We start from the raw sequence: 13,644 nt of genomic DNA on the forward strand, positions 1-13,644 counted from the left end.
AAAACCAGTGCAGGACACAAAAGCCTTTTGTGGCTGTACATGCTTAAAAGGTCTGAGACTAGTTCTGAGTTCAGTTACTGTGGTACATTAATTCTTTATAGACATGTTACAGGATTGCTATGTGATTTTTATACATACATGGTTTAAGTTGTAAAAAACATGTTAACACTGGGAGCAAAACAGTATCTGTGAAAAAACAGAGAAAAACTAAATACTTCACAGTTACTATACCTAAGTGACAGAGAAGTCTTCAGAAACTTACCAACACAAGTGCATGAAATTATGAAAGCTGCTTCTGCCATTTTGGAAAAAAACATATGTCATGAAATTTCACATTAGGATGTTGTTGGGTTTTAGATTATGAATGAGTAAACAAGAAGTTCTGCTATTGAATAGTTATTTTAAATGCATTAGTAAAAACGTAAAGAGAGTTTTATTCCTAGAAAATTTTGTCAGTACGGTATTTTTATGAGGTATTAATCATTTATTCTTAATGCAGAGTTCCATATCAAATTGCGTTCTGCTGACAAAACTTGTTCTCTCTTGTATATAGACCAATATGGGTGCTTAACTGCTGAATTGCATTTTATTGCAGACAATTTTATTTTGTTCAGGAAATTAAAAAAGTATAAATCCTACCATTCTCTTCCTCACATCTATTTTTCTGGGTGTGCATTTATTCTCTCAGGACTTCCCCTGTTTTCTGATGGAGTAGGGTGTTTTTATCTCATTTTTAGTTTTTGTCATGCATAATGGAGGACCCCAGGCACTAGAATGTATTTTTTTCTCCACCAGGGAAATGTTGTGAAATTTGTTCACTTGTGCAGTTTCTGAATGTGATTCTCATTGTCTGCTTTTCTTTGTGAAACTTGGTAGAGCAGTGTTGGACGCAGCAAACAGTTCCACATTCCTGATCAGCTCTCTTCAAATACACTTTTAAGGTTTTATTTATTTGCTCAAAACCAAACAAGAATTTAGGAATATGGCTAAAGAAAATGGAAAAAAGGAAAACAGGACATGATGGCATCCTGCCATACTGTAGTTGTTGTCCATTCCAGGCTAAGGCTGAGTCCTGGGACCCCCTCAACTTCCCACTCTTCACCCTTGACTTTGCTTTGTAAGTGCAAATTCAGATTTGCTTTGTATCAAATACTTTCTGCACTGAAGCCACATAAGAAGAGTAGACATAAAGGTAGAAGCTTATCAACTATGTGGGGTTTTTAAGTTTTTAAAGTGGAATTAGTGACCTTGAAGGGTTGAATCATGAAAATGATTGATTCAATGAATATTGTGAAAGTGCTTCATTCTGCTGGCTCCTCATTCTGAAAGGTAACATGGGTTGTATAAAGAGTGTGCAAGATCCTCTATAGCCCTATGTTCTGTCTCTGAATTGGCCAGGACCAGGCACTAAGGAAAGTATATGAAACAGGCATAAATCGTGGTATTTTCCCAGTATATGTTTTCCGTATTTTTTCTTACTTTAATCCTCCACCTTTTAAACCATCACAGTCCAGGAGCTACTGACTTCTCTTTTCACATTCTCCACCCATTCACAAACTTTGTTTTCAAGGTTAAAGAAGTCTGGGGGTGCACTGTTTGTGGTAGGCATTGTTGAAATGATAGAAAATGATGTTTGGAGGCAAAGACAGAACCCAGAGGATGATGAGATAAGGGGAAGGAGTCTTGTGCTTTCATGCTCTCAAAACACTAACTATGGCCTGGTGTCCTTTAAATGCTAGGGCTTGATGTGTTGGTGCTGTATCACTTGTTTCCCAGGAGGCATCAGCATCTCATGAGTCACACTTGAGAGGCAGGAAGAAGAAAATAAAGCAAATAATTTTATTTTCAGAAACTGTTACATGCTCCCTAAAGTCTAGATTATTCCTTATTTTCCAACTTTTTCTTTCATCATCAGTGTGTACATAGTGTCTCTTACTGGCCTTGAACACTTCATTTGGTTCATTTTTAAAGGAGAGGAAAAATGGAATTTGCTCCCAGACTTTGGTTTTATGTATCAAATACCGTGTAAATTCAAGTATGAGCACAAGCTACATTTTAATTTTCTTTTTTAGTGAAAAGAATGTATAAAGGTTTTGGAAATGAGTCTTTTGAGCTTTTCTACTTCTGTCCCTTACTGTTCATTGTTCATCATGTAGTGGGAACTCACATTTTGATCACCATGTTGACCAAATACTGTCATAAAATTGTATAGCACTATTATTTTCTTATGGCAAATTTAATGATAACTTTATCGAAAATCTTCTAGCAGTAGAAATTGCTAAATTTGTATAAGCTTTATAAGACAAAATTGAAGAAATACATGTACTTGTGTTTGTGATTGAGAAAACAGACTTCTCCTAATACTTTAAAGTACTTTTAAATTAGTGCATATCTAATTTCCTCCATTTCAGAGCAATTTACTAATCTGGCAACTGTGGATATGTTAGAATAGATTTATAAATCTAGTAAAAATGCCATAAAACCTTTAAAATTAGCTCACACATCTGCAAGCATATGTGGCTATTAGGTAAGCCTTGTCATGCATCTTGTGCTCTGTAGTTTGATGTAAAATATTCTATTGTTCCATGAGACAAAGAGGAAAAAAACTAGTATTTATTTTAGTGGCCATCTTTTTTGGGAGGAAAGTAGCATATGGTGTTTTTCTGTATGTTCTCTTTGTTGTTTCATAATGCGTCAAGTATTTTAGTGACTTACAGCACCTACTAGCTAATCAGCAAGTTGAAAGCTGATTGAAGAAACCTTCAACTTTGCAAAAAGAGGGTGTTGGGTAAGTTGTCATGTTCTACTGTGGTTTACTGAGGGGATGGCTTTAGGGGAACTGCTGAAATTTTCCTAGAATAATTTGAGTGTCTTTTGTAAACTCATGAAAAGCCTTTACAGATGTACCACTAGCTATGTGATCTATTGAAAAGTGCAGAAGTTTTTGTTTTAGTTTCTAGTGCAAAAATTACATTTAACTAGTAGTTATCCTGTATTTTCAGGGACAGGAGGTTTATATTTAGATTGCGAGTTAAAAGAATACCTGCAAAAATTGCCGTTTGAGATAGACGCTTGTCTTGATCTACTATTACTTTCATTTACATTTGTCTGGGTTTCACACTGCAGATGGCATAACCATTAGCATGTCTTATGTAAAACAGAAGAAGAAAAACATCCCTTTTGACAAGCTTGAGTACCAATTGTGGTAGTGATTTTACTTTCATGTATAGATATCTGAATAAATGTATTTGAAACATGTTTATATATGCCATTCATTACACTGATGCACCAATTGAATGGACCCAATCAGTACGTACATTGATTAATGACATATTGCAAAATAGCTATGGAGGGTTTGTGATCAGAGTTGAGGGTAATGTTAACCTGAATATGATGAGATAATAGCATTTACTATTTTACTGTGCATCCAGTAAAATATTGCTGTGGTAAGATTAAGATTTTTGTAGCGCCATTTTTTGTTTCAGAATATTTTTCTTTTCTGTAGAATTGGTTATAATGGTAATCCACAGTGAAGCTTACTAATTGCGTTCAAGGATTTCTCTCCTTATCACCAAATTTCCATAGCAGGCATAACAGGAAAAAAAGGTCACCTTGGCTCTTAGAACATGTAGTTCTTTTCCTAGGGCAGAAGGTCACTGTCCTTAGAGCCACTGAAGACCATGGTATCATCTAGCATGAGTTTTAATACTGGCAGCTTTATTTTCATGTAACATTTCATTTCATTTAATTTCATTTCATTTGTATCAAATGTAACATTTCATTTCATCATTTTCATGAGCAACAGTTGGGGTTCTTCAAGAACTGTGAGAGCACAAGCATAACCCAAAGGTAAATGCTGTCAATTTTCTGCCGTTGGTGGTATTCACGTACAGCATTGCAATTATTTCCCTTCCAAGTAGGCAGACTCTATGCTTAGATTAATCTGTCCATGATACACATACTGTTGTTGTCTGCATAGAATGGTGATATGCACAGTTATAATTCCATTTGTTTGCCTAGTTGTTTCTATTCCCGGTAATTTCTCTAAAGGAGTAGTTTTTTTCACAGTCAGACTGTGAATGCTATGTCAATGAGAATAAATAGATAATTATCTTCAGCCCCATAGTTTAATATATCTACAATGAATTGGTTAGATATTTTTTCCTTCAGGCTAGGTGATTTGTTGTTTCAACATCAGTACAAATGCATTCCATAAGAGGATGGCATGTCATGAAATCATGACTCCTGGAATCAAAGGGTTAAGCTCAGTGTGTACCAAGCCAGTTGTATAAATATCATGCTGTATGGAGTGTTGAGTTGTTATCGTAAGCTTTGTTTATTTAGCATAAGCACTTCACTGAAGTTTAATAATTTGATAAATTTTGGGAAATATATACACTTAAGTTTAATTACTTAATTTTTATTTCATTGGTGAATACCATCAGAAGAACCATTTTTTTAAAAGACACTAAAAATGCAAAAATTTAGCATGAAAAGATATTCACAGTCTCTTTTAACCCACTCTCCTTGCTTCACTCTTTTCTAGTTTGGTCATCTCCCTTTGGATCTTCATATGGGCCTGAGTTTAAAATTCATTGCACATAATAAATAAGCAAACATATCATTAATATTGTAACCTTTAGTTACTTTTTTTAAACATATTTAAGGACTTGATGAGAGATGAGAAATAGGGAATGTGGGAAAAAAAGAAGCAAACCCCACTGCTTTTAAATTATATCCTCTGATTTAATGCACTTTGACTTCAACCGTGCATGCTTAATATCAGTCAAAAAGTGCCATTTTAAAAACAGAAAAAAAAAAAAAAACTTGTTATGGTTGGAACTTAGAGAATTTTCCTTGCATTACATTGAACAGAAATAGAAATAAATCTAACTGGTTTAAAACTCTTTTTTCATAAACTGTATGTTACATATTTCTGTTTATCTAATGCATGCTGCTAAGCATAAGAAGTAGGAGGATTTTGTACATGGTAGAAAACACTGATATAGAAAGATTCAAATACATAATATGTAGTGTAAGAGGAGACTAGTGATAAACAGTCTTCCTCCCTCTCGAGTATAATTCTAGAGGAAATGTGTGGCCTACATATAAGCAAACATTGAGGCTTGGGGTAAATTAAATTTGGAAGATAGCTGCTGGAAAATCATAAGTCCCATTTTCCCTTGTAAGTCTGTTCGGAGGAATATGCATTTATCCTCTGACGTGCAGAAATTTGCATCGGTAATACCCACTCTAAAGACAAGGATAACCCCAAGAGATGGAAAGAAGGCAAGGAGTTATTTTTACGTAAGGTGTAGGGGGAAGGGAAAGAAGAAATATCCATGTTCAAGCTTATATGGTGTAGAAAACAGGAGTTCTATTAAGGAAGAGGTATAAATACAGTAATAAAGGAAAAAAACTCAAGACATTGTTTCTTTCATTTACAGTGGAAGTGTCAGTGCCGCAAACTTGCTGGGAAGTTCTTACTTACATAGATAGAACTTGCTCCAAAGACTTACATCCTGTCCTTGACAAGCTTTTCTACTCATGAAAACCCATATTTTGCATCATGTTGCTGTAAAACCTTCTAATAACAGATTCAGTTTAAATCACATTTTAATCTGAAAACTTCCAGTATTAAAAAAATACATCTACTAAGAAAGTTGCACTAGTTAGTATGGTTTGCTTTTTAGTTTAAAGTATATCTGCATCACCTTGAGGTGTTATCTCTTATTGTCATTTTCAGGAGTATAAATAATTCCAGCTAACCTTATGTGTCACCTTTGTAATAAGGGAAAATTTTAAGTAGCACTTTTCTAACAGAATTTAGCACATAATAGATTTATCTGTATCTAATGGAAACAAAAAACCCACAAACAACTAGGTGATGCAGAGATCACCTCTTTATCCTGACAACATACTTGTAATATTATAAAATATTTTAGATTCAGAGGAAAGTATTATACAAGTTCTGTTTACAGGTACCGAACGTGCAGAATACTAATTAGGATTATTATGTGATCAGCGACTTCAAGAGGCATTTTAATGTTGAACACATGTCTGTGCAGAATCTGATGTGTCAGTCTGTTCCTATGACTGTCCAGGAATTATCACCTGCGTCACTGGGATGTCTTTCCTTTCCCCTTTCTCTTCTGTTGATTCTGGTACTTCTGGAGAACTAGGAGTAGAGGGAGAACACACAGTCCAGTTCTTCATTCAGATTCAGAAGGACGAACCTTCAGAGACACTGTCTAGGTCTTTTCAGAGCAGCTTTTATATGGCAGACCAGCAAACTCATCCTTCCCCCACAGTAGAATGTGCAGCCTGTCTGTCACCAGGAAATAATGCTGTGTATGGGATGAGTGGACTTTTTTTTATATTCTGAACTGTAGGAATCCCCAAGGACTACTGAGCAGTTGATTTGCCTTCTTGAGCAGCTGGAAAGCTCTGTCCTCCTGATGTCCCTCCCAGCACAGCCAGCACGCATGGCTGTGACTGCTCCCCTTGGGGCTGTGTGACTGGTCCCACTGCAGAGCTGTGAGGTGGAGGCTCCCTTGAGCCACTTCTCCAGGCTCTTGCAACAGGTTGGATCAGCCTGATTTTCTTACCAGCTGGCTCATTGCCCAGAAAAGCTCATGAAGAGCTGAGAGGGAAAGTGTGAATGGTTCCCCACTCAGTGTGCAGCTCTATTAATGGGTCTGCTCCCAGGCAGGGCCCTAATTATGCCAGTTTAGGATCACACCACTCGAGCAAGGCTCTCCTGATACTCTTGAATTTGAAAAACACATTAGTGTACGTCAATTTAGAAATTACTAAAGCAGAAAAAGCAACTAAACAAAATATTCTATGAATGCTCTAGATGGGGGATAGATATTTCAGAGCTGTTTCTAGTTAATTTGTCATTAAGGAAAGTCCCACCCACCCCACCCCCCCAGCCAAAGGTTTTTCTTTCATCAGGGAATTATAAAGTCAAGAAAATTTTTGGACAAAACAAAAGTTCTGTGACTAAACAAGGAAGGTTTTTCAGTTAATAGTAGCATATGCAACTTTACACGTGAAATTTCAGTTTCTGTCCCTGACCACTCATGGCATTCCTTGAGCTGTTTTCTTCACATACTTTTCAGATTAATTTTGCTTTGTGAATTGAATTCTTTTCTTGACATATGCTAATTGTTAGACATTATTTTATGATGTCATGTTTTTCCAGTTGCTTTACCAAGCAAGCTGACTGGGGATGTGAGGAGCCAGCTAATCAGGAATCTGAATGTATGCCAAGATCAACATAGGTGTTAATTTTAGTTTGCCATCACTTGGGATGTATACATTGTAAGGATGTAAGGCTGTGTTAAAAAGTGTTAAAATGATCCCAATGATCACACAGTATGCACTAATGCTACAGAAGAAAAGCATGTGTCCTGATGAAAAAGCAATCACACAGTCTGGTGGAAAAGTATATCAGCCCATCCTGTTGTGGAAGGAGGTTAACAATTGCCACTTTGATGTTCTAGGTCATTTTATGCCTTCTTATTCTTCTAATATTTTCTTGAGATGAAGATGAAGGTCTTATGGAATGGAATTAATGGTGAAAAATTTACTAAACACTACTTCAGTGCTTTACTACTTGATTATGTGAAACTTTGAAAAGCAATTGTATAATAATAATATATACAAAAGGAACTGTACAGTGTTTCAGCAACATCGATATGCTTCAAGGATCTTACCAAGAACTTGAAGTATAAATGAAGAATGACATTTTTCCACAAGTATTCACAGTAAATCCGTTTGTTCAATAAATATACTTTCTGTCTAATAGGAAAGACAGCTTCCACAGTATTGAGGAGAACAATACAGTAACCCAACACATGAGGAAAAAAAATATCAAAATCAACTCTGCACTGGCAGAAGTGATTCCTAAATTGATGCTGCTGTAATTTAGTGTGCAGATGTCTAAGGACTTGATTCTTAGGAATAATCAAATTTCCAAATTCAAGTAACACATTTCTTAATAGAAGATTTAGGGTGAAATCATAGGCAAAACAATGTATATTTCTGTTTTAAGAACAGAGTAGGGTACCATGAAAATGCTCACTTTAAGAGCATAGTATCTGAATGGAATTTTAATGATGCAAATTCAGAGGAAAATTATGATTGACGTTGCTGTATGCAGAAAAATATCTCTTGATTAGAAATGGCTGAAACCATACTATGAGTAAGGAAGAAGAAATGCCAAACTCTAAGCCTTCTGTAGTAAGAGGGGGCGTGTACTTCACCCATGAAAAACAAAATAGGCAGATAGGATTTACAGGAGGGCTGGGCTGTTGCACAGGATTAATATCTTTCAAAATTTAATTTAGCAAGTAAATTCTAATAAATGTTAGAAAATACAGCAAAAAAATATGGTCATTTGCTTAAGAACTGATAATTTTTATTTTTTTTTTTAGTCTTATGTCTATCAGCTAAATGAAAAAAGGAAAAGAGCAGTTTAGTGTTTTGGTTACTGTATGATGATGAATGACCAGAGATAAAACATAGGTGAGAAAAATAAGATATTATCTTAAATTTAAAACCATGTTTCCAATTAAAATAGGGAAATATTAAGTTTCAGTTTTAAAAGAGATCTTTGAGATATCATCAGGAATAATGGAGATATGAAATCCACCTAGTTCCTAGTGTCTTATTGGTATATTAGAAATGTACTCCATATAGGTTCTGCTGAAAGAAGATTCAGGATTCTAGTACTGATGCCCTGAATATCCAGGGGTGAAGGTATCTCACTGTTCTGACTGTGACTGATAGCTTGGCATGCTTGCTGTATACCTACAGTGAGGCTGTGTAAATTCTGGATACATTTTTATGCTATAAAAGTACTAGAAAGTTTCCTGCAGAAATGGTGACTACAGGCTGAAACATTAGGATTGCTCTGTGAAATTTGAGTCAAAAAGGAAACTTTAGGAGTGAAGAAATATTTGTCATATTTCTTTAAAAGAGTTTTAAATATGGTAACATGCAACTAAGGTAAGCATGCATGAACTATGGAAAATAAAGTTTTTCATTATGCATAGAAAAGAGTTCTGGAAGAATGTTCTAGTAGAAGCACTGGAACCAATAGCTACCACCCATATATTTTGCCTGCTTAAAGTTACAGCTTGGCAACTTAGAAGGGGATTTACGTGATTTGAATTAGAGTATTAAAACAAACTAAAACTCAGAAAATCTCTTCTAGTTCTGAAGTGTTGTGGTATTCTTTGTTGTTGCTGTTTTCTTAAAAAAGGTAAAGACTCATTGAAGATATTCTAAAGGGATTTTAATGGCTTAAAGTTTCAGAATTTACCTAAAGCACCCCAGAGAAAATGATAGTTTATTGTTTTTCAGAAATAATTTTTATTTTCTGCATATTTACATCCTCTTGCATGAATAGAAAAGATTAAAGACTAGATAATAACTGACATTTAGTAAAATTCAGGTAGCATTCTAAAAATCCACACCATGACATCTCTTAAAATTCACTTTCAGTGAATGAAAATGAAAGATAAACTACCTGAAACCATTTCAGATATTTTAATCTTCATTTGTTGGATTAAAATAAAGCAATTCTGTGAGCACAATCTAAGTAGCTGTAGCTTTCCCATAATTAATATGTTCAAGACTTTCTCAGGCTGTTAGATACAAAAATGTATTGACTTCATAATTATCAGTAAAAATTCTAAGGAATACCACCAAATTAATAAATATGGACATTTTTAACGGGAAGGCATTGATTCTAAAAGAAGTATGCTTTTCCTGGCAACAAGTACACTGAAACAAGAGACAGAATTTACTAAAAACCCAACTGATTTGTAAAATATGTTTTCCTCCAAAAATACACACTTTCAGAATGTTTTAGAGTGTTTATAGTGTTTAGCTGATTGTCTCATAGTACCTGAAAATAAAATTAATTAGTCTAACAACCCCCTTATGAGATCATTATTATTGTGACCATTTTAAGGCCTTGCATATACTATGACCCAGTGAGTCTCAGCGTGAAGATTAAGAGAGGGGACTCTTTTCCATATTAAGAAAAGTCATGCTAATTTAGAATCCAAAAAATAGTTTAGTCTAGAAATGTTTAGGTTTTTTTTTCCTGGGTGGGGAATACTTGGTTAGAGTTCTTTGAGTGAGTATTCAGCCATTGTAATTGGGCTGGGGGGTAATGTAATATTCCAGCCAAACCTCTAGAAGCAAATAATTATAACTTTGTATATTATTCTTTAGAATATTTTTAGTTAGGAAACTTAAGTGCAATTGTATGAGCCTTAATAGCTTTAATAATAGTGTCCATAGAGATGTGTCACCAGCTGTTAAGACTGCTTTCCTAATCCTCTGGGGTTTGGTAACATTGCAAAGGTAAATTGTAGTAGTGAAACATGCCAATTGATTATAGGGGTTGGATTTTCAAGATAAAATATTTATCTAAATTTGTTTGATTTATTGGATATTTTTGGTTTTTTGATTATAAATATAGTACGTTGCTAGAAGTGCTTTTAGGAATGTTTGAATAGAGTAATGGCATCATACTTAAAATAAGTTCCAGTGTAATAAAAACCCACAAAATTATTTGATAATACTTTATTATATTTGGACTCACTTAACTTTTTAAAGTGAAAACTCCAAGTAATTTTAGTGATAGCTGTATTAGGACCCCTTCTTGTAGTTTAGGTGAGATCTAACACATCAGAGATGCTGTTGCACCACATGATTTACACAAAAATTGGTTCTCAATTAAACCTCTGTGAATGGCAAAGATTTTAGGAGGGACTCATAAGCAGAATCCTTTTTCAGAGAAGAATCCTTGTTATTTAAATCACTTTTCCCTCCCCTGTAAAACTGTCAACAGAAATTCTAAAAAGATTTTGAAAACCTTTGTTTCACCCTGCAGATCATTTTATATTTTTCTTGTCTTTTCCTTGGTGTTTACACATCATTAGCACAGAGCCTTTGGAATGGTGCCACAAAAATGATGAATACATTGTTCTTCCTCTCTTCATTCTGGGACATATTATTGTTGTGATTTTCATTTCATTACATATAAACTTTATGGTTTCACTATTAATTACTAGTTTTAAATGTGTTTTACACAAGAAGGGTATCTCTTATGGAAGCATAATTCATTTGCTTTCTCTCTTAGAGAAAAAAGAGTGAGAAACTGTTAGTTTTGACAAATACTGGTCTAGACACTTGGCTAGACTAGCAGTCCATGATCAAATATCCACTGGTTTTAAACTTAAAATGCATTAGATTTCATCTCCAGTATTGATCTCATTGTTAGGATGAAACTTTTATTTTCATCTTACTATTGTAGATGCAAAAGCTTTGTGTTAGAGATTTGGGTCTACTTGTATTATTAACTGTACAAAATTTTAATGTGGATCAGATACCCAGAGAGCATTCAGTGCATTCAGGCACTACTAACAGAGTGCAAGGAGGGAAGAGGAGCCACAGAGGCCCACAGAGACATGCATCATTGACATACCTATTTAAGTGGGACTGAACAGCAGGCAGCTAGCTTATGTCTGACTGTATTTCATGCCCAACTGTGTGAGCACAAGGAGTAGGTATATATTATTCACATTTCTAAGGGAATACCAAAATCTGTTGGCTCAAGTTTTGAATATTCCTTGGTAAAGGAAAAGGAGATATGATCCATACAGAGCTGAAAGTATCTCTGCTCATTTATCATCCCTCCAGCTCTTGTAGTTCTTCTGAGGGTCCACAGGATCTAATTGTTCTCTATTTTGTGGAGTAAAAGACATGAAATTAAGCTGAAAGGATTGGTTTTCAAGCAACATGTATCCAAGTTTGGGAACACATCTCAATATTTGTCTGCCACCGTGCTTGTTCTCTTTGGGCACTGAGTGTTGACCACTGTTAAAAGCAGCCCAGTGGGCTAAAGGATAATTTTGTGTCATTCAGTTTGCCATTTTTCTGTCTTTCCAAGCAACATCTAGAAGCCATTATGTTTTTCTTCTGATGATGTGCTTTTGACAATTCAAGTGAACTTGACTTCCCTCCATGAACAGTCTGGTTTCACTGGCAAACTTCATATTTCACAAGTCATAGTCCGTTGGACTTCTCACAGCTGCTTTTAGTCATGCTTTTCAGAGGAAAACCCCTAAAATATCAAACCTTTCCCAGTTCAGCCTCTTAATGAACAATTCTCTTTGTGACCCAATGCTGACATCAGGATGATGCAGTATGCATTTTACTAGCCACAACTACTTTCCATGGTGGTGAAAAGATTGGATTAATATGATTAAGCTCAAGGAAAATAGTTGGGCCCTCAAATGATTTCAAGCAACATAGCCACTTTCCAACACCACAGAGTGAACTAGATGCTCAATGTCTGTCATGCTCTGAAAGTGATTAAAAAGGGGCCTTTGAAAAGAGAAAGGTACTACCTCAATTCCATTGGAAGTTCCATGGCACTTCCATGAGTTTGTATCTATGTTACAGCTTTGGCCATGCAGGCAGTGAAGCCCAGACCTTCAGATTCCTGGTCCTACATACAGGACTTCAGTGTCTCTTCCACCATAAGGAAAAGGGATCTTCCCTTTTATGTCTTCAGTTCCCATACAGATAACCCAGTCAATAAAAAAGGAGAGAAATGGTGCCTGCATTCCTTAGAAGTGAGGGAAGCATTTAAAAAACCCTCTACAACACAATTCTTAAGGTAGCTTCCATTCTTTTGATGTGTCAGTCTATCATCTACTGTTCAGTTGGTGAAAACAACTATGAAACACAGTATCAAGGTAAGTTATAACCTAATTTTAACTTTATTGCAGGGTACAGTTCACATATAATCTCACATAAATTGCTGCTATGAAAATAGGCAAAATGAAATTCTGTTATTGACTGTCCTGTTCTGAAATAAGCTGAATTTCAATTTTGTAGGAAGTTAAATAAGTACTAAAAGAATGTGACAGAGTAACTTAGTGGCAGAACAGAGACTTAGCTTGAGAGAATATTTATGTCAATATGAAATTGAGGCATTTTTGTTGTATTTCAGGTACTTTGCTTGTTTCTGGGTATACTGCTTTCCTAATTAAAATATCAGGTATACATTTAAAAGCTATTTGTTCAGTGTAAATCTTCCATATGTTTGGTGTCACGGAGAGCAATTTTATCCCCTCTGATTTTCTTATGGGTCTGAAAAAAACAGCAATGAAATTGTACTAGAAGGTGGTGGCAATTAAAAATATTTTGTGTTTCTGTTTTCCTAAGATCAGTGTCTTTGTTTCTACTCTCTGAGAGATCCAAGAGAGACAAAAGTACTTGATATGGTTATGATAAAATGGCTCACCTCAAGTGTAAGACATATATGAAGGATTAGGGTATGATCTTACACCTAGGAGGCCATTTATGATTTACATCTCTTACACTGAGGCTAATTTTAGATAAAAGATTGTGCTAGTTTTTCTGCTGATCAACTCCCCCTAGTGTAGTCATCCATCCCACACTTCCTTTGATGAGTGTTTATCTTTGTGAAAAAATATGAAGGGAACTGAACACCTCCTCAGGAAGAGTGGCTGCTTTTATACCCCTCATGCAAAAGTGTGTGTACCAAACTCCACAGTGATTGCTTTCAAGAATTTTTAAAGTTTTAAAATC

The 13,644-nt window shown here is 35.2% G+C and overlaps 1 protein-coding gene across 12 annotated transcripts in view; it reads left to right on the plus strand.

The window, feature by feature from the left end:
- Positions 1-13,644, plus strand: part of FOXP2 (forkhead box P2) — a 405,984-nt gene that overhangs the window by 283,300 nt on the left and 109,040 nt on the right. The window lies entirely within an intron of this gene.

Source organism: Agelaius phoeniceus, chromosome 5 (assembly GCF_051311805.1).
Source record: "Agelaius phoeniceus isolate bAgePho1 chromosome 5, bAgePho1.hap1, whole genome shotgun sequence".
NCBI classification, from domain to species: domain Eukaryota; kingdom Metazoa; phylum Chordata; class Aves; order Passeriformes; family Icteridae; genus Agelaius; species Agelaius phoeniceus.